Source organism: Pectinophora gossypiella, chromosome 8 (genome assembly GCF_024362695.1).
Source record: "Pectinophora gossypiella chromosome 8, ilPecGoss1.1, whole genome shotgun sequence".
Taxonomy (NCBI): Eukaryota; Metazoa; Arthropoda; class Insecta; order Lepidoptera; family Gelechiidae; genus Pectinophora; species Pectinophora gossypiella.
In genome coordinates, this window is record NC_065411.1 from 14,022,397 (window position 1) to 14,048,261 (window position 25,865).

The window sequence follows — 25,865 nt, forward strand, 5'->3', positions numbered from 1 at the left end:
TGTTATTATTTTTTAGATTATTAGTTTATGATAATTTGGTTTAATATAAATTTAGGAAAATACGATCAGAGGAGGCTAACCCTAAAGTACCTATAAGCTTTCGTCTGGAATTCAGAGATGAGAATGTTTTTTTCATACAAATGTTTTTCCCGCTAACTCCCGTTCCCGTGGGAATTTCGAGAATTCCTTTCTTAGTGCACCTCTACGGTACCTAAGCTACGTCCTTTCCAAATTTCAAGTGCCTACGTTTAGCCATTTAGGCTGTGCGTTGATATGTCAGTCAGTTTCTCCTTTTATATGTTGAACCTAGTAGACGACCCAATTTCTAAACTTATTGAAGCTTTTGAATAGTCACCAGTTACATAATTTTTGTGATGACGATTCGTTTTTACGAGATGAACATGATTGAGCATAAATATTATGCTGGCATTAAATGCGTTAGGCGTGTGAAGTTACGAGCGTCTTTACTTCCTAAATTGGTCAATGGTTGTGTAACTTTGACTCGACGATTGACATTTTCCGGCACCTTAATTTATTGGTATGTGGCTCGCGTTCGAAGGTGTGGTTGTTGTAAAAAAAGACAAATGCTAATTGGACTAACAATACTTTTAAAGAGGTCATCGTTAGGTTAGGTTTTGGTAAAGATTGTTTGACGATAGTTTCTTTTTTTCTTTTTTTTATTTATTGCCATGGGAAACTTTAACTTTTTTTATGGGGCCGAAGCAAATAGAATTCTATAGTCTCTGCTTACCCAAATAGGCGTGAGTTTATGTATGTATGGAAACTTTTATAAAATAAACTCTTTACTGCACATAAAATACATCAAATATAGATGGCGCTGTCGAGATTTATCGTGATAATTACTTATTTTCTTATTACCCGGGTACGCTTTGGTACCATGTCACATTAACTTTTTTGACAAATTGAACTGTAAGTCTCATCATCATCAAATATGTTAGTGCGACAGAGTCCTAAAGTGGGTACATTATAATATATTGCTTATGACTGTACATAATATTCAAAAATAATAATAATGACAGAGGCACATATAAAAATAATTGTTGCTTGATATTTGGATCACATTACGTTTAGAATTATATTGCTACCTATATTGCTTCTCTTTATTTTGATCAGAATAATAATGGGTGGAAGATGTGTTGCGCCTGGGTTTAATAAACAAGTATCATCATTTACAGCCGAAAACAGATAAACTGTTGTAACAGAGTAACTGTTATCCATGAAATTAGAAGGTTAAACGAAGGAAAATCTTTGCAGAGCCATCTATATTGCTTTTGGGGAACGTAGCCTAAAAGTCTCATTACAAATATGGCAAAAAACAATTATACTAAAAAGTTACGAGGGTAAAAAGCTATAACCGACAAGTCTAATTGATGCAAATACATTGATAAGATGAACTAACATTGAAGGCAATACGTTTCTCAACAATTTAAGCTTTCAATAACAATCAACAGTTCAATTAAATGATTAAATAAACTGTTGGCTAACACTCCGCATAATAAAATTAATTTGTATTGAAATCGACACCTACTTACCTATTGGAAAATAAATAAAAAATCTCTCGTATCTGTGATGTAAGAGTAGATATATGTTCTTATGATTACGGTGCTGTAAGGTCAGCAGACACCATCATTTTTAACCGAAGTTTTTGTGCCGAATTCTGGGCCTACTTAAATATTAACTTAAATTCTATAAGTAAGTTGTTGGCGGTAAACTTAGCCAAAAGTTAAATAATTCAAAGACAGATTCAATCAAATCTTAAGTTGTTACACTTAGGAGGCGCCCAACTGGGCACCCTTAGAACTTTTGTCTTAAATTTTGTACCGGGAGCCCTTAGCGCTCCCCATTTGTTCGCCCAAGTAGTTAATGCCATTTGCGGCAAATCTACAAAAAGTCACGTCCAAAAAATACACACAGGATCAACACACTAGCAATATTTCGTTATCCCAATTATTACAACAGCATGTATTGCTATAATTTTAATAACAAGATTCCTACTTAAAATATGACTTATAAAAAAAAATTGCTTACCTACTGCGACTTAACATTATTTTTCACTATTAAAACTTGTTTCCAGTCATGTCATTTAATTATAATCTGCGAAACAACAGCGCCTCTATGACGAAACATCATTAATTCATTTTTTATTAATTTAATAATTGGGTCGATTCGCTTCTTGCGAATTTTAAAAAAAAACCTTATTAATATTACTTACTACATTGAAACCGGTATTACAGAAGTTCACATAATAAAGTGTTACTTGTATCAGAGCATGACCTTGCAGCCTTCCTTACGACTAGAAAATCCAGTTCTTCAGTAGAAATAACTCCTATTTTATTTCTGAATGCGACGCACTGATTCACGTTGCGAATCGTATTTTGAAAAGATTCTCGAAACGTGTCTATTTACATGAATTCTATTGATTTGGATGAAGAATTATTTGAATGATAATCTTTTTTTGTATCCTACGATATAAAGGGTGTTAGTGACACTGTAACGAATACTGAGGGGGATGATTCAGACCATGATTCTGAGTTGATATCAAGTGGAATTTCCTATCGGAAAATTCACGAATTTTTCTGTTCCGTACTTTTGCGACGGACTTTCCACTTGCTATCAACTCTGAATTATTGTTTGAATCATCCCTCAAAGTTTTAGTTACGATGTCACTAACACCCTGTATTTATTTTAAATAATAGATTTTCTCGTTTATGGCCCACACACACAGTCATTATATGCACTAAGTATAGCATACTGTAAGCCGTACAATTTATTACTGTGTGTTACGTAAAAGATCTCACAGAATATTATGCACACAATATGATTGCGTTGCGAACCGTAGATAGACTACTCTAATACGACAACTCGTGCATCTCATATTGTCTTATTTGGCCAGTGAACTTGTTCCGTGTGCAATAAGAATAAGATAATTGAAATAATGAAGAGATTCTTGTGATACTTTTATTCAATAGGTACTGAAATAATTAATTTCATTCAATAAAAAATAAATGATTTAGTGATAAGGTAGGTACATTCTGGGATATGGATGTTTTGCAACCTCTGGACGTTTTGGCAAAGAGAAATAAATGTAGGCGATATTTTAACTTGCTAACCTAACCTAACCTAAACAGCTCACTGCCTTATTGTATTAAACTCTATTAACAGTATTCAGGCTTAAAATAATAATTTAAAAAAGTGAAGGGCCCTCTCTTTTTATAATTTCCCTAATTATTTCATTTATTAATGATCATCACGTCATATATTGTTATATATTGAGATACTTAATTATAAAAACGTAATTTTAATTTTTTTATTATGATTTTCTTAGACATTACTCAATAGTTATGTTCTCTCTTACGTTTTTGCCGTAGATTCTTTTTTTTTTAAAGCTTTTTCTTGCTATCTTCAAATCATGTAATAAAATTAATACGTTCGAGGTAACATCGTGTTCTTTTTACGTAATAAGCAAATGGTACATTATCTATTCACGCATCTTTATGTCTTAATACTTGCGAAGAAGATAGAGTTAATCTGAGATATTTATGGACAATCAAGCTTCTTTATCTCGATTTCGTCTGCGTGCGTAGAGAATAAACTATTGAAAACAAACAAACTTTTATAATAAACAATTTCTATTTTATTCTTTTTTTTTATAATTCTATAACCTAGAGGTCACAGTGTCGACGACGAAATCTCGTTTGATACGTCACTAACGATGGTAATGAAATTCACAGCACTGGCTTTTGCACTTTGACAGTCTGATTTAATACTGAACTAGGTAAACTTTCTATTAAATACTACTCAAACGTTTTGCACCACTAAACTATCTGAGTTTTTAACAAAATGAATATATAAATACTAAATTACGTACTACCTATTCGTTTAGGTTATTATCGCATCTAATGATTACCGGGTGAGAGCCTTCAGCGCTCCCCATTTGTCCGGCCAAGTAGTTAATGTCATCTGCCGCAAATCAACAATAAGTCACGTCAAAAAAAGCATATAGGCACTTAATGATGTTATTGTGAGCAATGCAATCTCGGTCGAACTTCGATTACGCAAGAACCAACAACATCGTTTTGAAAACTGGAAACAGTTAAACAACTTGAGGCTACGTCCGCGCTCTGGTACGTTCTACTAGTACTCTTAATTATAATGTATTATGGACTTGACCGAGACACATATAGGTGGACAACATCAAAGAGAACACATCAAAGAGAGACAGTCGAAGGAACACATTCCATGAACTGATCGCCTACATCCAGTGATGTAGAGGCAGGACAAGAAGATGGACTTCTTACTAGTAGTTTATATGATCTGTCGATCGCTTTATGGTAATAGCATCACCAACAAACCATAGGTAAGTGTAGAATTCGATTCTGCGTCAGAACAATTTCGCGCCACATCGACCGCAAAAGTGTAAATTTATAACAAGAAAAGCGTTAAGAACATTGTTTAGCGTTTGCAAAGCGGCAAATGCGGAAGTTTTAATCGAAAGCCTTCCTACAACTACATACTCAACTCGGCTGGCCAGCTTTACTGTGTGGCATGTGACCGGATTTTCAAGTCGATGTTCGGTTTCGTCAGCAAATCACAGCCCACAACAACAACGACCCGGGATAGACATTATGGGAGTCGCCGTCTCTGACGTCTCCGAAACTGCTAATAAAAAATGTAAATCATCATCTCCGTTATCCCGTCTTTCAACTTTTTACGGGGTTCACTTACCTAACCTAAAAATTTGACAGGTCCAGTTGTTTACAGAAGCGAAGCGGGAAAACCAGTTACCTCCGAAACGCACTTCTCGATTCGTCGACTTCTCGAAACGATTGCCACTCGATTTTTTTTAAATAAAAAATCTAAATTTTAATAATAGGAAGATAAAAACGGTAAAGCGGCGGCGAGTAAACATAGTTAGTGGTCACGGTGGGCGGTGATTGTAATATAGCTAGCTAGCTAACTGTTACAATTACTGCTCTCATTACAGCCACTTGACTTGTAGATTACTTCTCTGTGCAGTCAGTCCACTCAACTGGTTGACCTGTCGACGGAACTTGAAAACATTATTTTTAAACGTAGTGTAGATAGTGTTAGATAGAAAAGAATCGATCGACCTAGTATCGACTGATACATCACTATGCTAATGAACGTCACAACACTATCATTATTTGTCAGATCTTATTCTTTGGCCTAAAGGTCTATGTAACCAGGCCAAAAAAATCCAAAAGTAAAAAGGTTTAATTCTTACCGCGCATTGAGACGATTGTAAATTGTTATCTTATTGAAATATAATCGATAATTGTACTGAACAAGTCGTTCTGTTTAATAGTAGGTATGTTATTATTAACAAACAGTTGAACTTTATGTTATTCAGTGTACCTTACAGTTTACTTACTCCTTTTGGTAGGCTCTGACGTAGGTAACTCGCAAAACCAAATTCGTACGTATATCCCTCTTAGCATTATATTTTAGTTCATTCAAAGTTTAGGTAGGTAATAATAATAATATCCTTTCCAGCCGTATTCGGCCATGGCGACAATAAAAACATTGAATCTCTACTTTTATCGACCAAATAATAAGATCACATATGAGTATTTTTTATCTCATATTAATGCTATTGTCTCAACATGGTGCTATCCAGCTGTAATCAGGATGTTGGTAACTCTTTACCTGCACCTGCAACTAATTCCATGTAGTACATTATATCCCGGCAATCGGCTCGTGCGCCGGTGCGTATGTCTCCCGTTGCGGCCCGTTACACTGACCGCTAACGGCCCCCGCCACACACTACACGTAGTGCTATGCTGTGTAGACACTCGCCGCCACAAACCTTTGCTTAATTTGGTTTAAAAGAAAGAAAAAGTTCACCAAGGATAGGCAAAGATTAAGGCCATTCAGCCTCGCCTGATTTTGAAAACTGTTTTGTAACATTGACATGAGAGAGCTATAGTGGTAAATACTCTTTGTATCGTAAGGAAGGTTTTATAATATTTTAAATAAGTCACAAGTCAAGACTCTATTGTAATTTAAAATAAAAAATAGGCTCTCTGATTTTAATTTCTCATAAAAATATATCTTCTCCCACTTATCATATCGCTAGGAATAGGAAGAAGTCAAGTCAAGAGCCTTGCAATATTGTGTCAAATTGTGTCTTAACAAATTTTCATTGCGAGTATACGTACAATGTGTACATCCCACGAGCTATAAGGAATGCACCTGGCAACATTAGTGCCGTAACAGGTGTATCGATTTTTTGTTTTGTTATTAAAGTTGCGCAACGAAGACGCCACCACTCTGCCAATTTGCAGATGTTTTTTAAGCTATGAATGCGAGTCAATGATTATATTCATTTTTTTTATATTCCTTTTGTACGTGCGTGCGTCTAGTGAACTGTAGATATTCGGTTGCTTTTTACTGCATTGCTACGATTAATTGCTTTATCATTCTACTAATTAACTCGAGTAGGTTATTTCACTTGTATACTTTACAAGAAACAAGATTTTCTAGAAAAAAAAGAATATGTTTTAATTTCAATAATAAAATATACTTGAACTACTTATTCGTTCTACGTGAACTTTCACGAGCCTTGAAACAAAACTTGGTCCACAAGTCTACATTGAAGTACTTATACATTCACACTAAAGAGTACGTTAATATTTAATTTGCTCATTTGACGACTTTCCCTTTAAATGCGATTTTATTAAGATAACATGGGGAATGGTTCCGTCATTATGCTATAAGTACTTTGCCGCGCATTGGATGTGACGGTCGGCAGAACGCATTTTATGCCTTTGCCTTAGAAAAAAGTTGAAGTTTGAAATTATAATGATGGCGCGCAACGATCGCTGACGAACTAAAGGTAGGTATGTACCTAATGATAACATTAAACGAATGACTGGTCTCTAAATATAGCGTTTCTTTCCTTGTTTTCGAAAGCTGTAGGTTCTAAGACCTAAGTCTCATTTATTGGGAAACTCCTATCGAATGTTCATAAAAAGTAGTTTAATTTTTAGAGGCAGGTAAAAACATTACAAAATAACCATCTATATTATTTGTAGGTAAATAAATGATTGATTACAAACGCAGAAACATACAATAAAGATGAGTACCTACACAGAGATAAATGAAGGTTTTAAAAAAGTTAAACAAAACGTTACCACTAAATGCGTGCACGGATCAAATCGTATCTAACGTACCTAACGTGGTAAAGTGCATTTAGGAGTGCAGTTTATCACGTTATTGGTATCTTGAAGGTGTATCTATCTTGGCATCAGCATTGGATAATCGAATGTAATATCTAAACGGAGATTGGCGCTGTATGCTCATACTCTCATAGAGAGCGGTTGTCTTCGTGCGTAGAAAATACAACATAAACGTAGACCGCCGGAATTTCACTTAATGGGCACTTGCAGCGTGGCATTATCCCGCACTTTGATACGCGACGACAGCGAATGAAAGCGAAACGATCCATTGAAACTTCTGGAAGTGTAACGTTACATTAATTACAAATTATGTTCCATGAGTCGCTGGATATAGCCACGTTACATAGGGAACTACTTTTTATCTTAGATCGAGATGGAACGGATCGTAACGATACGTTTATTCGATTTCTTTGTTGCGCTCCAAACTAAAGATTTCCTATACTCGCTTAATATAAGCATTAACCTCCTTAATGTTGACCGTTGAATCCGTATTTCCGGCGCGATTATTAGGTATGCTTAACAATAAAAAAAGTTAACCCCGCGAATCAATAGAAGTGTAAACAAGTGGACACCATGGCAGCGACGGTGTGTCGCGGGTCCGCGGCGCTTGCGCTCACAGTCCGGCCGCAACCGCGCCGCCGCGCGCACCATGCAGCGCCCGCGCCTCTCTCTCGCCATGCGGGATAACTGGCGCCACCTGCAGCGCCTCTACGGCCTCGAGTTCGACTGCGAGGATTGCTCGCCGCCCCACAGAGCGCCCAGTCTCGACTCCCTCATTAACTCCTCGGAAGGCGCCGCGTCCTCTGCCGATGCCTCCGCCCCAGAAGACTCGGACTCCGGCGCGGACACCCGCGACCCAGAACCGCTGCGCACGCGCAAGACGGACGTTAGATCCCCGAAGAAGTGCCCCCAAAGTTTCTCGTCGTCGTCTAGTGGACACATGGAGACGATACACGAGGAGACTATGGAACCTAAAGTGTCTGTGAAGGAGATCCTCGCCAGGTTCGAGAATCTCACGGAGAAGACTGATGCTCCACAGGTACCGTGATGATTTTACCAGTTTATCGGGAGCACCTACCTAGATCGTAGTGCAATTATGAACGAATAACACATTATTTTATCAAATACAACATTCATGCCAATCCAAAATCGTTAATTGAAAAACTGGTCCAAAACTGATGAGTGTAGCACAACGAACGAATAAATACTTACCTACTAACTTAAAATAATTGCAAATGTTAAATCCTTAACAGAAAGACAGTTTCAGTTTACATAATTTTCAGAGCATCAAACAAAAATCGTTTATAAGTATCTTCACGGCATTTAACAATACACGTTCAAAAATATCCAAACTCTAAGTGGCTTTAATCGTAAACCTATATGGGTAGTTTCATACCTCATGGTTTTACCATATCAGTGCAGTGATTGCCTTTGCGGATGAATCGTTGGCGACAGGTTTGCGTTAACCTGGTTGCCTATAACGACCTAGGCTGCGGTCTTGGGATGCCTTAACTTAAACCTAAAATACCATTCATTTACAGGTATTGCCTAAAGATAGCTTAGTACTTACGTAAAGTATTCAGGATATTTCGTGCCTCTATGTTTTGCCTACATTGAAAGTTCTAAAGTCGCAGTTTCATTTGTTATAGGTATTATATGTATGTTATTGTTATTAATATATTATTGGTAACTTCAATTCATGTGGCCAAAACCAAAATACGTAAAATTAAGTAAAGTGTTTCATTTGATAAAAATATACTTTGTTATTCATCTCAAAACACTGTTATAATTACTTGCATGTTGCAAGTTAGCCGTTTCATAACATGTTTAGTAATCAGCTGAATTACACAAAAGTTTGGTCAACGAATGGCAACATAATTAAAAAAAATAAAAATATTCTCTAGTTTGCATGTTATTACGAATCAATAAAAGATCGATGTTAAGAATCGATTGAATCGCGATAATTATGAATCGATTATTGGTTTTTTGTCGGTATGCGTGCGAACACTTTCGAATCGCGGCCATCTGCCGCTGTGTAATCTATTCATGAGATTGATTCCAGTTCAGTTGAAATCAGCAACATATTTCATAATTTTGCCAGACGAGAATGTCACTGGACTTTGTTTTATTTTCTTAGAAACAATTTACACTTTGAAAACTCTCATGGTTTCTTGTTTAACGTACAATGTCGACAACACTGTTGAATAATTTAACGGTTATTGATTTTCAATAAAAGTAAAGAAAACCAGTTGCTTTTCCTAAAAATAAGCAAGGTCTTAACGTTGTTCAGTCTCCTCTATAGTTTTAAAGGGATTTCAGTTTATATAACACTCACCCGGCGTCGGCATAATCATGATACTTACTTATAGATTGACAATTTCACATGGTCAGGATAAGGACCCGGTGGTGGTGTAATGGTTAACACGTTGGTCCCGGCTTTTTTCGATTTTCGATTTAATTTTCTCGAGTTTTCTCTAGAGGTCATCTACTACGTTTGTCTTCAAGTAATTTAATTTCAAACATTTGATATAAAAGTTACTGTTTAAATTTAGTAAAGTAATCCAGTAAATAATTAATTAAAATTAGTAAATTTCTCCCATATGCTAATTTAGTTAATTTTAATTGCTATTTCATAGTTTATTTTCATTTTACGGCATACTTTCATCCGTACAGTGCTCTACAGAGAGGTTTACTAATAAAATTTAATGGAACTGTTTAATTGTTTGGGTTTATGTTAATAAAATTTATGTTTTATACTTGAACTGAACTAGAAAAGAGTAAAATGGACAGAAGGACAGGAGTCTAAAAAGGCCACATTGAAGCAATTCATCCAAAAAACAATATTGATATTTGATGTCTGTGCATATAAAAGTATGTAAACAAATGTCAAAGACAATATTTCTTTTTTAATCTTCCAGATATTAGTCATGAGCTATTATTCTCAATATAATCAATCATTTTGCGCATCGTGCAGCTGCAGGAGCATAGATTTACACAGAACTGTGGATAGACCAGTGAGGAAAACAACATCGGATTAGTAACAGTGATAAGCGGTTTACGATCGTTTCAAATTACTACTTATTGAAAATAAAACAGTCCTATGGGTACTTAGTTACGCAATATGATGGAATTTTCATTCTAAGTGTAGGTATGGACATTATTAAGTACTGTTATGATGTGACCTCGTCTAGACACATAATCCTGGCGGGCAGGCACTCTGGACGTCATACCTACGAGCTTTAAAACAAAATCTAAAGTGCACGGTATTCGAGCGCACATAAACTTAACCTAATAAGGGAGTATCCAGGCCACGTATTAAAAAAAATGCTTAACGAAAAAAGATGCGCAGTTTAACTCCTACCAATGGCATAATTACCTATTTTCTCATTGCTCGGGTACATAACTATTAAAAAACATAATGTAATGGCAGAGGCATGTATAAAAATAAATGTTGCTTGACATTTGGATCAGATTTCTATAGAATTTCATTTTTAGGTACCCATATTGTTATTTTGATCAGAATAAGTTGGTTGGAAGACGTGTGTAATAACAAGGGCCATCATTTAATACCCAAAAATAAAAATAAAGATGCATATGTCTGGAATCCATGAAATTAGAAGGTTAAATGAAGCCAACGTTGTACAGCGCCATTTATATTTTTATTACGTGGCCTGGAAAGTGGCTATCATTTTAGTTTGACATCTTAAACTAGCGCCGTCCTTCACTTACAATTCGTACAAGAAAGAGATGGAGCTAATTTTAGTCCTGTCACATTAAGTTAAAATTAAATTGGTGGTGGCCGAATCGACACTATTTTCTCAACTGGCTTTATGTCATTACTTCCTATGTAGCTAACTCTATAAATGCATAGAATATTTTAAAATTCTGTCTCCAAGCTTACGTTAGGTTATAAACAGGTAGATGTACAGACGATCTCATTAATTATGATACGAACAACTCGGTTCCGGTTATCTAAACCGCGGTTACTTGTCTCGTAGATTTATTTCAACGAGTTACTTTAGAGATAAAACTTCAAACTAATGTTACTCGTACGAATAAGTAGGACGATCCGTGTTAGTTTCTTTTGGAAAATGTAATTTAATTTTACTTTTGTAACAGCTTGCTAAAAGAAAGACTGTGAAATGTAGTTGTGAAATTATGTGTCATGAATGTGCAGTTTAATTTAATTTTAGGATACTACAAATCGATACTTGAATTATAAGTACCCTTTTTAACATAGTATGATTAAAATTGGACATGTATCTACGTAGAAAAGGTTCAGTGCGATCTACTCTGAACCGGCGTGCGTGTATGAAATGGTTTATGAATGTGGAGTGAAGAATGGAGTTTGTATTTAGTGTTGCCTTCTGGGCAAATAACAGCTGACACCCATATACTTTTTAATTCTATTCTTAGATTAAGTAAGTATTGTACCCGTTATAAAGAAATGTATATGTGTATTGTGATTTATCCAAAATAAACGTATTTATTATTATTGTTTTGATATACAGAAGTAGGTAGAATTTAGTGCAAATAAACGTGAAGGAAAAACCTCGTATGATCACGTGTCGTAGCCAATACCTAGACCATATCGCCATTATCTGTATCGTATCGCGTCACGATCTTTATCTCATTATACTTTACACATAGACACTTGATTTTAATGCTAGGTGCTAAGTAGACAACCTAAGGCTCATTCTCAAATGATTAACTAATTGTTATTTCAGTTCTGTTACGTCACGCCCGCTGCATGCAACAAACCTATCTAGCAGTAACTATTCTCGTAAACGTGACTGGTACCTGTTATTTTATCTAGTATTTTAACATACCTATTCTAATGAAGGCGAAACTACGAATTTGAAAAATGAATTTTAATCTCTTAAATATTGTCTGACCTGTGGGGTTAGTATTTTAACATACCTATTCTAATGAAGGCGAAACTACGAATTTGAAAAATGAATTTTAATCTCTTAAATATTGTCTGACCTGTGGGGTTATAAAAAAGCAATATTGCTATTTGACATTTGTTTGCATTGCGCACTTACTTTTATATGCGTAAATGTCAAATTGCAATATTGTTTTTTAGAAGAATTGTTTCGATGTGGCCCTTTTAACCCCCTGTAATTGGTGAGATTACGTACGGACGAGATCGCTTTTAACGATAAGACCACCTCTGCCCAGCTCTGTTGTTGTTTCTGATTTTATCCAATGTGCTGTTATTAGTGATAAAGTGTTTAATGTCTATATTGCGAAAAGACAATAATAATAATCGTTTTATACTTCTGTTTCTCAACAGCTAACATTTAACTCAAACGTGCGATTGAATGCTAATGAAACCTTTTACTTGGTGGATATTACATTGGCAACATCTGAACATACATAAGCATTATTACTTAAATTGTTACAACTACATATGGCTAGTTCACACATGCCGAGTAAACCGACGAGACAGTACACTCTGCCGAGTAATTTTCATTTGGCCGAGTGTTCTCTCGCCGGTTTCCTCGGCACATGTGAACAAGGCATTAAATTGTTAAGTTCCAACTACATGAGCCTCTAGCCACGAACATGACCCTTCACCTATCAAGGCAAACTTCGAGCCATCAGTACTCAACTAATATAATGTAATTAACCAAATGTCTTAATTTAACAATCATCCTTCTAAGAGCGGAGATTAATTGTTAAGATAAAATTTATTTAAAAGTACAACTGGCCGAATAATTGTATTGTATAAGCCCAAAGTTGTACGAAAACAAAAAAGTCGACAAATATTTGTGTTTGAATCTTTACAATAGACAGATGAGGACCTAGGATTTGGCCACATCGAAAAAAACAACGCTATTTGACATTAGTTTGCATTGTACACTTAATTTTATATGCGCGTATGTCAAATTCCAATACTGTTTTTTTTAGATGAATTGCTTCAATCATATAATGTTAGTTCAATAAATATTATGTATTCTATAGATTTATTCCCACGAGTCCATCAATTTAAGGGTTTACGTGTATGTACTCTATAGTCTATACAGTTTACTTAAATCAATAAATAATCAACATATTTATCTTAAATATGCTAAGTACTCGTATACGAGGAGAATGCAGATTACTACTAAAGTCTTAGTTTATTGATCCCCCACGGCTATGTCGCTATGTCAAACAAATCGTTCCATCCACACTTATTTTCTTAAACTTCCTGTTGTAAACGGCAAGAATTTCTAACATCCTCTAGAGTCGCCCATAACAATGGCTGTAGGAAACCGAACCAACGCCTTGATCTCAGGTAAAAGAAAAATAAATAAAAAAAATGTCACAATGAGTGCGGGGGAAAGTCTGTAGCATCTTGTACGTGTATGTAATGTAATGTGTATTTGTGTTAATGTCAATAGCACCAGCAATTGCATGTTATTATTGTGTAACTTACGGAGCCGAAGTATTTCACTTGTATATTTACTGGAAAGCGTATTTATTTGCATGATGTTAGATATCTGTCATTGTTATTTGTGAAAATATTTACATTTTTAGTGCTGTTTCGCATTGTAGAGACGTCCGTGTTTGTTTTTTTTTTTTTTCATTTCATTAACTTTCAGTATAGTTTTAAAATAGTGTTGTTTATAGCTAAGTATTTGCTATATTCTTTAATCATATTGAAAAAACTAAACAGAGAGACCTACCTACATATATAACCTACCCTACAAACAAGTAGGTAGATACCTAAAATAGCTATAAATAACAAAAGTATATCCACAATAATAATAATAAAACACTTTATTGCACACAAATTCACAAAACATTTACTGGATAAACTTATTCTAAGGTGGGCAAAGGCGGCCTTATCGCTAAGAGCGCGCGTGAGGATAAGGGCGCGCGTGAGTATATCATTTCTACAAATGATACATTTCGCATACAATGAATAAATAAGTTTGTTTCAAATACTAGCAGCGTTACTATTTACACTTTCATCTGCGATTCAAAATACTGTCCGGTAGAGCGTGACGCGTTCATTGAAATATGTCCATTTATCCGCAATCGGGGACACAAACACAACGTCATATTTCGTTATGGCCATCAAGGGACCAGCTCCATAGACGGCGGTAAGCGAGCTACAATACGTAGATAAAACTCGCTTTGATTTCTATTATTTTAGCTTTAAAGGTGCGTAGGACAGCCATCAGAATAGAACGTATTCCATGATGCGCGAAAATAGAGCGAAAATAGTTTAAACTGGCGGCACGCTATAATGGCCGTTTTGACCTAATAAAGTACAGCAATTCGCTCCGTCAATATATCTACGAAATAAAGTACGAAACTGCATGACCACAAAGTACAGCTATTTACTCCTTTAATGTAGTTATTTATTAATACAATACTTGATGGGCTTGGTGAGTGATAAGCCGTGGAAGCCCAGTTGGTAGAACGCTTGCCTCTCACTTTGACGTCGCAGTTTCGAATTCGAATCCAGCACAACCAATGATTGTCGAATTTGTTTTCGAATTAATTTTTGGATTATAAATGATTATCACGTGCTCAGCGGTGAAGGAAAACATCGTGAGAAACCCACGTTTCCGAGAAATGCATTTTCAGAGGTATTTGACCTAATCTGTATTGGGCTGGTTTTCCCTACGCGGGTTGGAAGGTCAAACAGGCAGTCGCTTCTGTAAAAAAGCGGACCTGTCAAATCTTAAGGTTAGGTAAGCGGACCCTGTGAAAAATGGGATAATGCTAGGGAGATGACGATGAGAGTCAGCCAAACCAAAGAATATGTAGCTTCCGATTGAATAGGTCGCTTCGTTCTTTATTTGCAATGCAGGTCAGCCAGCGAGCATTCAATGGGTAAATGAGCTTTTTGGTAAAAAACTAAAATACTTAGTTCACCGCTCGATATAACGCCAACAATAAAGTACCTAAATGACGCAGTTCGTAATTTGTGCCCTGATTTTACCGCAGTTTTTCTCTACGGTTTGACACGCGGTTATCAAACTACCATCAGAGGATCGCGATTGAGTAAGATGATGATTTCGGCTGCCGTCACACTATTAATGACTGCACTTTGTTTTTATATTGCGTACCATTGATATAATTTAAACAGCATGACATAGCGTCACGCGGATATCGAAGGAGTAGGTAGAGCCGTATCTAAATATATAAAAGGAGAAACTGACTGACTGACATATCAACGCACAGCCTAAACGGCTAAACGTAGGCACTTGAAATTTGGAAGGGACGTAGCTTAGGTACCGTAGAGGTGCACTAAGAAAGGAATTCCCGAAAACGGGAATTAGTTGGAAAATCCTTCCACGCGGACGAAGTCGCGGGCAAAAGCTAGTAGTTTATATGCCCACTCCTCACCAACTATGTTTAAGTTACATGTAATAGGGGGAGCATGTTCCCATTAACCAGGCACAAATCCTGGAAACCACTTGATATCAATTATCTATGATTCAAACATGAATTCAAGCGCATAAAGTCGAAATCAGTGGTATTTTTGAACATGTCAGGGGCCTTTGGCGGCTCAATGATAACCCTGACGCCAGGGTTGATGAGGCTGGTATTCCACCTCACAACTCTCACGATAAGAAGAAGAAGAAAGTGGTATTTTGAATAATCTTTTATATAGAACAGTTCAGCACAACAAAGGATTACAAAAGATTACATTACATTGCTCTGAGTGAATTCATAAAGGTATCATTGTTTATTATTAGTTATAGGATGTAGATATTATACTGTACTAGTTATATTCTTCACTATCGCTTAGGGGAACATCTGTAATGATAGTAATAAGTGTGTTATAAATAAATAAATAAAATTTCAACTAAGTAAATACTCCAGTCCACGGCGGCCGGAGATTAGAACTGTCAAATGTGAAAATTAATGATGTGACATCGTTGCGCCTAAAATTAGTGATGTTCCCAGTCCATCGACTTATATGGTTATCGAGTTTTCGTGTAGCTTACTACTCTATAATAGAGGTACATCAAATTAAATCCTCTATAGACCCTAATCGCATACAAGGAGCCCGCTCAGTCACAACAGATTGCCAAAACATGCCATTGACAAATTGAATATGCTTGTCAAAGCTAATATGTAGCGTGCAGTGATTCGCCGAGGCCTCGCATTGTGATTAGGACCGTGGTTCCGGTTCCGGCACGGGCCAAGTGATGTCCGTGTGAATCTCTCACTGTCATTTGAGCAATGTATACTAATCTGAATTTTTGCTAATATACATTTTATACCTACTTTCTTTCTTTTTTTCTTTAAACGTTTAAAATAAGTTGTTTGCGTTTAAAATACTTAAGTATTTGGTTGTATAAGTCATTCTAACATTAAGATGAGTACAAACATAAACTCACTCCCATAGTACCTGGGGTGGAGAAAGACAGAAGTAATCAGGTGGTCTAAAAAGGCCGCATTCAAGCAATTCATCTAAAAAGTATAATTGCAATTTGGCATTTGCGTATATAAAAGAAAGATATTTTTACATGAATTGCTTTAATGTGGCCTTTTTAGACCACCAGAAGACAACTTGCAGCCGCTTTTGACACAAAGTCCTAAATGAATGATGAATCGTATGGTGATTAATCAGCTCATAATATTATGATCCAGCATATTCTACTGTCGATTTTTACAATATCGTGTAGAAAGATAATACTTTTAATCACTTAATAAGTATATCTACACGCAGTAGGTATCTCCAGTCAGAAATGCTGATGGCAACATCCAAAAAAAAAATTATTTTTTACATTTTTATTTTTAATATAGCAATATTTTTGTATCTTCTACGGTCATCATCACACATCATCATCTGCGTACGACACATGCGTCCGTTCGTTGACCATCTAAAGGCATCACTTCAATTATCGACTGCCTCCTAAAGAAATACTTTTCAAAATGGAAGCCGTGAAATTTGAGCCAAAATTATCAAATTAGCGATGTACGTTTTTAATTCCATAAAAGTAAACAAAAACCGTAAACCAATTATGATCAAATTTAAGCGGCAACCTAGAAATATTAAATTAAAATAATTTATTTTCGTCATTTTAATATTTCTTTCTTTGTTTTTTTTGTTTCCTTGATTCCAAACAGAGCTTTCTGGTTTAATTGCTATAAGTAGACAGAGTAAGACAATTCGAAGTAGGTAATTAGTTATCATTATCTGTATTATTTCGTTATAATTACGTTGAAGTAAAGTATTACAGGTACGATTGCTTTTGAAATAGCTAGTGCAACTTTCATCTTATATCGAGTCCGCCGCGTTGTGATTCCATATCTCGATTCTAAATGCCTAGTAATATTAATGTCAGCAGTAAAATAGTCTATAAAACTGGGTGAAGCCGACGGCAATGGCAGCCTCCGTTACGTGGATTATGAGCAAAAACGATACCGATCTTTATCTGAGTAGATAGTATAGTTAATGGTATCAAGATCATCGATAATATTTGTTACTTTTTTATTATTCGATACTATAATCAACGACACTGACACAGCAGTCATACAGCCTATTCAAATAACACACTAATAAAATGTGCACGATTTTAGCTAGCCAACGTGTATTTTTAAAAAATATTTCAAATGCGATCACGCATGAGCTCAATCGTTCAGAAACCGTTGAAGCTTGATTCAGGAAACTGTGCAGATTACTCTCGATGTTGAACGATATATCCGTTGCACTAGAGTTTTTGCAGCACAATTTACACTTAGCAATGGAAATACATATCATGCAACCTAATTGGGCAGTTCGTTGGTTTTATTTTAACTTCTTAGGTGCTGTTTAATAACTCGATGAGCATAAAATTACCGTCACTGTTCAGAAAATTATGATTAACAAATCGTAACCTTGTCGAATTTGGTACCTACCGAAGTAAATTAATTTTCACAAGAAGGCTTGATCTAAGGGGCTGCGCATTGACAAACAATTTTTTTATAGTAAAGTAAACACTGATGTTAAACGAGCGGCACGCTGGGCTATTTGCTTCGTAAAACAACGTTACGCTTCTACGACCCTCTTCGATTTAAAGGTTAAAGATACTTTCTGCGTTCAAACAGTTCCCTTTTCCAAAACGGTCCCCCTTTTAAGGACAGTGCAGCAACTCTGATGTCAGTTGGTATTAGTAACGGTCCCCGACAATGACCACTCGTAGGGTGACGAAGGCATGTTAGAAGCGACGATCCGTGATTCCTGTCTGTTCAACATCCATGCACATAGAGACCTCGAATTTGTTTTAGTTTCGTGTTAAATTTTTACTATCCTTTACTAAATTGGATACAGGTCTCCCGCCTTCCAGTTCTTTCTACGAGTCAATTTACTACTTTAATAGAAGTATTTTATTACCCATTCTATAATTTGTGTTTCATGTTTGGTTGTTGTGTGTTTTTTGTGTTTGTGTTGTATATGTATCTTGTATTCATTGTATAATCTGTTCACATCTTAGTACAAAAGATTACACCAAAAATAGTTTTAAACCTCACTGGATTAATGTTATTGTACGAATACTTCTTTCACCACTAAGTAGGTACCTAACTTTTGTACATATTTTAGTCCGATTTGTAGCTGTCACTCACGTACGAACTATAAATAGGCGTAAGATAAAAACAGTTTAAGCAAGTCAGCTGACAAATTAGCTTTTTTAAGAGTTTTTGCTTGACGATCATACATTATGTTACGTATTTACCGTCTATTATGCTAGATATCTGTGCATCTGTCGGCTTCCGCTTAAAGCTGCTAGTTAAACAGCAAGAAAATAACAATGGTTTACACGCACGCCACGTTCTCATCACAGTAATACATCTACATATTTAATTAGTTATATTCATCCATAGTTTACATAAAAAGGAAAAAAGACGTCGAATACTTATTTGTTTTATATTGAATGAACAAGAACCTCCGTTGGACTCCCGATCTATAGGTCCGGATTCGATTGCCGATGAGGACATTGTCAATATCGCTTTGTGAGTCCTCAGTCTGATTAGGACATCGCAGACTGGATCATTTGAAGACCGAAAAAGTAAGCTTATTAATAATAATAATAATAGGTAATAAAAAGATTTATTTAGGTAAAAACTTCGACACACGTATACATTTCATCATCAACAATTTAAGAGCCACGCTCTTGGCGGTGCAGCATTTTCCATACTACTTTTTTAGGGAAAAATACGGCAGTGGTTTCCCTCTTGCCTTCCGCCCCGCAGTACTCTGTCTGACGCAAGTGGGATGGCGCCCATAGTAGTATATTACAAAGCCATAACTAGGACTCCTGTCCTCCGCCTCTGAATAGTACTGACAGTTACTGCAGCCCTCTGTTAGGTTCCAGGTTCCACATATACATTTACAACATTAAAATATACACAAATTAATATTTAGTTAGAAAACAAAAAACATACATAATATATTATTCTGTGTTTATGAAATTATTTTAAATCGGTTACCAGCCGAAACACCTCCACCAACCCGCTCTACGTCTACGACAGCGTGGTCAACCCCAGTTGATATTGGGCACGCACAAAATTGGATGAGGGGAGCAGTGGGTCATCGTATGTACATAATTATGCTGATTGTTTTAACGAAAGAACATGCCAATAGGCTCATAACGAACGTTTCCGTGGTCTATTAAGGAAGAAAGCGCATGCGTAGACGACGTATCATGGCGTAGTCGTGTTGGCGCGTAATTGTCAATTTCAGCAAAACTAATTGCCATGGCTCCGGCCACGAGAGCGTGACAGCTCTCTCACTTTCCTTGTTCGCATAACGAGTTATGAACCACGGGTGGTGTGCGATCTCCCAAATGTGGAATGGAAGGTCGATTTTCAAGCAAACAGCTATTGAAACTTGCTGCATACAAACTATCCTTTTGCGTAATAACATGGTGCGTGCAACCGCTGTTCGAACAGTTTGTAGTTACATTTTCTTTGTTTTGTCTTTTTTTTAACTACTTGGTCGGACAAATGGGGAGCGCTGAAGCTCTCACCCGGTACAACGTTTTAAGACAACAGGCCTGAGGGTGTCAAGTTGGGCGCGAACCTCGGCTCAGGGCTCGTCTGAGAGGAAAAATATTTGAAAGAATTAATCTACCTTAGTGGGTCGATAGCGATAAGCGCTGATTAAGGGAAATCGTCGACCACGCCGGCGGGGTCGGTATCGGGGTTTGTTTTGTCTCTTTCGCACTAGGCTGTAGGTATTCTCTTTCTCTTGTATTGTCATAGGAACTATGCGCAAGAACTACATGAGCTTTCCAGGCAGGGAATTATTTGTAATGTTAATATTGCACGTGGCATATGCACGCGTTCTTACAGAGAAACAAACAAATCCTTCTCGCCGGCCCACCACCCTCGAGGTAACTCCAGCTTAAAAGTTACCATCAGTAGGACTTCTTCCTTCTTCTAATCCTTTTATCCCCTGTTGGGATGTAGGGCTCGAATAACAGATTTCCACTCCTCGCGATCTTTTGCAGCCTCTGTAACCTCTGTGGCCATCAGTAGGTATGTCGTTTAAATTGTTGGTATCGTCCAACAGACATTGGGGAGATACAATCAAGACAGAAAATAGACAGGATGCACGTACTATGCAAATGTAAATTAAAAACGTTGTCAATAGCCCACTGCGGTAACTAGCCGTAGCAAAATTCGCGTGAAATTAACCTACATAGGCCCTCAACATTTTTATTTAAAACGACAGCCTGTGTTAAAATAAGCAAGCGGACCTACTGACCTACGGCAACTGTGACCAAATGCATGAACATCTGATTACGTTTATAAGACCGAAATTGTTTGTCTTGTATGTTACTGAACAGTAAACTTAACAAAAGTGTCATGTTTGGCACAGCGGCGCAGTTCGTGAAGTATTTGCGTCTTAAATCGCGTGCGCCCGTGTCATTCGCGTTTCAATCATGGGAAATCATAAAGATAGGTAATGTTATTTTTTATGCACAAAGTATAGGTAACCTTAGTTTGCAACGCAATTCGTTTTATTGTTAACGAACAAACGTGACGCGTCCATTGTACGATTGTGTTCAAACAGGATTTGCAACGGAAGGCACGTATTAAAATAAATCACCTACTGTTTATGCGATATCCGACACACAAAAATAACATGTTTATTTCGAAAAAATATTTGAACACCAGTAACTTTTACATACTATCTGCATGAAACTACTTAAATCATGTAAAATATTTAAAAAAAACTGTCTTTCAGAGTTCTTCCTCTCCAAAACCCCAAAAAATAAAGTTCGGTTAATAAAATCGGTGTTTTAAGTTTTTATTGATATATCCAAAATCATGTTGTATCTTGTAAAACACCTTATTAAATTAACCACAGTTCAATAATGCATGACATCACTATTGATTAACCTCGCCACAGATTGAAAACAATAACATTCTTAATTTCGAATAAAAAGTTCAAGGCAAGTGCTCATGCCGCTGAATTCCACTCGGTGACAGATTGAAATCAGATATACCAAGCGGAACTGATGGCTTAATATAATGATTGTAATACATTTTATAGAGCATAATGAATTATGCATGTAATGACATGATGTTCGTACGGTACTTACCTACTTTTTAATTTCACGTACTTACAAGTAACATAACAAATATCTACAAAAATATATCTTGCATGCAATCATCATTCATAATTTACAAATGAAACTGCAGTTTTAAATCCGTCAACTTCAGAAGTTGTTATATGACAAGTAAATAGACGATATTATGATGAATATAAGTAAATATAAATAAGCAAGTAGATAAAACAATAAACTCATATCAGTAGCTCCTACACTAGGGTTTTGTAGAGATACGTAAACGTTGTCTTATAATATAAGGGTAGATTTTCGAACATATGGATGTTCGAAAATCAATTTCAATTTCATTGAGGTTAACGCAAAAATATCCTAGAATCTTTTTGCAAATATCCAGTTAGTAGCAGTTGGCAACTTACATAAGTTTTAAATATATTAGGATATTAGCAAAAATAAAAGATTATAGGATATTTTTGCTTTCACGGTAATGACATTGACTACAGGTGTTCGAAGAACTACCCATAACATGATCTTCTGCTCTCGTGTGGATTGTGAGATGGATTATCAACCTCATCAACCGTGGTGTCAGGGTTATTATTGAGCCGCCAAAGGTAACGACTACGTACATACATCAGTAAATAGTAACCGGAATCAACAGCTTAACGTGCCTTCCGAAGCACGGATCATCTTACTTTCAGACAATCAAGTGATCAACCTGTAATGCCGTAACCAAACTAGGGATCACAAACTAATATTTGTGGTATGTCCCCACCGGGATTCGAACCCGGGACCTCCGGATCGTGAGCCCAACGCTCAACCACGGGACCACGGAGGTCATTATAACATGATAGATACAGGTGATGCGCTGTTCATCTCTCTATGCATCATAACTGTCATATAAGGCACACAAACCAAATATGGCTGCAGATTATTTTCATTGACTAGAAACATGGTATTAATTACAATTCACGGCCTCTCAATAAGTTTAATCACAGCACCTTTTACGAGTGAACTTGTACATAGGCTGGTTTCTATTAAATCACCGGCTAGCTGTTCAATCCAGTTTAAACCAGAACGGTTGGTCCGCAATGTCAGTGCACTTAATCTATGGAATGTGCTGCAAATGCTGCAATCTTAGAATAATTGGCTGTGAATATAAAGTTTTCGCGCGCTTTAGGGAGGTCCGCCATCTTACGCGGCCATTTTATGTGTTCGACCAAACTAACCTTAAAAATACACTTGTGGAAGGAACTCAAAAATAAGCTGAAGATTCCACTCCTTAGAATTGCGGATAAAAATTAATAACACTGAAGCCTATCCACCACTTCCCAATAATGAATACTTGGACAAATGTTTGGAAGCGTGGAGATCAATGGAGCATGATTCATACATGGTTGAATGCTTATAAACTCTATGTTATTATAGGCCTTCAATCGCGACCACACAGGGTGCGTTTACCTTGACCAAAACAACATTACTATAGAAACTCATTACGACCTTCATGCAACTTGCTTTACATATTAACAGCTTGACAGACCTAATATCTATACTAAGGCCCTATCTACCTACTAGCTGCAAGTTGTCTTCTTTAATCCTCTATAAATGGTAAGCATATATGAACAGCCTTCGTGGTGGTTAGAGCGTCGGGCTCACGATCTGGAGGTCCGGGTTCGATTTCCGATGGGGACATTGTCGAAATCACTTTGTGAGACTCTCCTTTGTTTCGTAAGGACATTGCAGGCTTGAATCACCTTATTGTCCGAAAAAGTAAGATAATTCCGTGCTCGGGAAGGCACGCTAAGCCGTTGGTCCCGGACTTTTAGCCCAAACACCTCCACCAACCCGCAGTGGAGCAGCGTGGTGGAGTATGCTCCATACCCCCTCTCCGGCTGATTGAGGGGAGGCCTGTGCCTAGCAGTGGGACGTATATAGGCTGTTTATATTACGTGTTTTGTTATATGCGTCGTTCTTCTTTTTTATCGACAATGATCTATCTTACGTACTGCTTTTAATAAGTTATGTTTTAGAATTTTATTTCATGTTTCCATTGTCCAAAAATATAGTTATCTTATTATACTCAAAATACAAGCAAAATACTAATCGGTCCCTCAATTAGTTATTAACGTAGCTTCATTGTTTTTCACAAAATTTTGTGACAGAGTGGTATATTGAAATGCTGTCTCCGATGAAAAGGGCCACTCTGTCACAATATTTTTTGGAATGCGCCTACAAAAAAAAGTATGTTACCAAGATAAAGAGAACCACTAAATAGTGCTTTACGGACAGATCTTTATATGATGTTTTATATGAAATTTTAAAGATGTTAAGTCCGATTAATTGGGAAAATGTCTTTTTATTGTCGATAAAAAAGAAGAACGACCCATATCATTGACATTTGATAAAAAATAAACTATGTTCTACAGTCGATTTACGAAAGGTTGTGTGACATTGAAAGAAAACTAAGCATTTTGTAGAAACTTCATTATTTTACCATGTTTGGAGCCCTGAAATAAGATGAATGCGAGGTGAGCGTCTGGTCATATTTCACGCTTCTTGTGCGATCTCAGATAAGCAGTGAAAGTGGCCGGTGTTTCGGCGTAACATGAAGACGTGTCACCGCATCGCTTACACTCTCTTTACTAGATCTAGACACCAGAAATTGCTTTGAGATCTGTCTCGACAGATACAAAATACAAATATACTTTAATGCACCAAAATAAAAGGAAATATTTACAAAAGACTCTTAAAAATACATGGCAAGAAATCGCCAGATTTCTTCCTACAGAGTCCCCCATTTCTAGAATATTGAGATTTCACGATGAAATTACTCGTAAAATCCACCCTTAAAATTTTAAAACTACACACTGTATAATACAATCATGCATGTCTGTTTCGTGAGAAAATCGAATGATGATTATGATGTGATCCAGCCGATTTCGGCTACGGCGACTGCTTCAACTCCGACGTTCATGAGCCCGCATGTGACTTTAATAACCAATCTTATTGGGAAAGATCCTCGCACATATCGGGCATGTGAGCTCACCATTTAAATATGTATAATTGATCGCCTCTGGTGGTCGGGCTTTCAATTCATCGCGATTGGCGTCAAGCTCTAAGCGCCGTCGATGTTCAAAGTCATGAACTTTGGTGTGAACCAAAGCTTTCCATTCCGGATGTTTAGCGGTTAGCGAAAATCTAGTACTTATTAGTGGTACCGCGGTCGACCATACTCACTCCCGGTATCATAGCGACGCTTTATGCACTTGGGACACTCAAAGCGTTCACCTTGTAAGCACCCTAAAGAGTCATTACACTTTCCCATAGAAATAGGAGAGAGCAGTCAATAACTGGCCAGCTGACGACAGTCATACGGAAGCGACTGCAGGACAGTTACTTGTGGTCGACAAGTGATGTATCGCTAAAGCGACGTAACGTTACAATAATACCGGCCATGCTGCTAATGTGTTCAAGCGTATTGATCAGTTTCGGAAGCGAAGCGGGGAATGTCAAATTACACCAAAAACACTTTATTGCGCTATAAAGGAAACACAAAATACACAATAGGCAATAAATAAATATATAAAAGCGTAGGTCACCTGGAAGAAATCTCTTTGTTTAGAGATCAGCTTGCCTGTACTATCTGTTTTCTTTGTATGTTTGTTGTGTCTGTTTTATTGTGTACAAATAAATAAATAATAAATAAATAAAACATATTATAAGATAATTAGCACCAAAATACACTCAAGAAGTTTCTCAAGAATATTTTTAGATTCAGAAAATAGTAATTTACTTGCTATGCACCGTATCTAATTAGTTGATCATTTGGCTGACTAATCGGCTTACTTTGTCGACTAATCGGCTAGTCGTAACATCTATAGCGTAAACTAAAATACGTCAACCGTACTGTTTTTATTTATTTTATTTTATATTTATATCATAACCAGACATTCCGTTATCAAACATCAATTCCGTTCTTAGATTCATTGCTAATACCAACATAACAGAATGAATAATCCATTGCTTGTCTACACAATCATTGTGCGTAAAGATTAATCACCACCCAGCAATGGATGCTTTCTCGTGACATTGTAGACAGGCGGACAAATCACCTGTGTATACGCATTTATTTATGTCCGTTAAA

General features: G+C 36.6%; 1 protein-coding gene across 1 annotated transcript in view; it reads left to right on the plus strand.

The window, feature by feature from the left end:
- Positions 1–25,865, plus strand: part of LOC126369289 (unconventional myosin-XV) — a 140,265-nt gene that overhangs the window by 81,805 nt on the left and 32,595 nt on the right. The gene's annotated exons all lie outside the window — the stretch shown is intronic.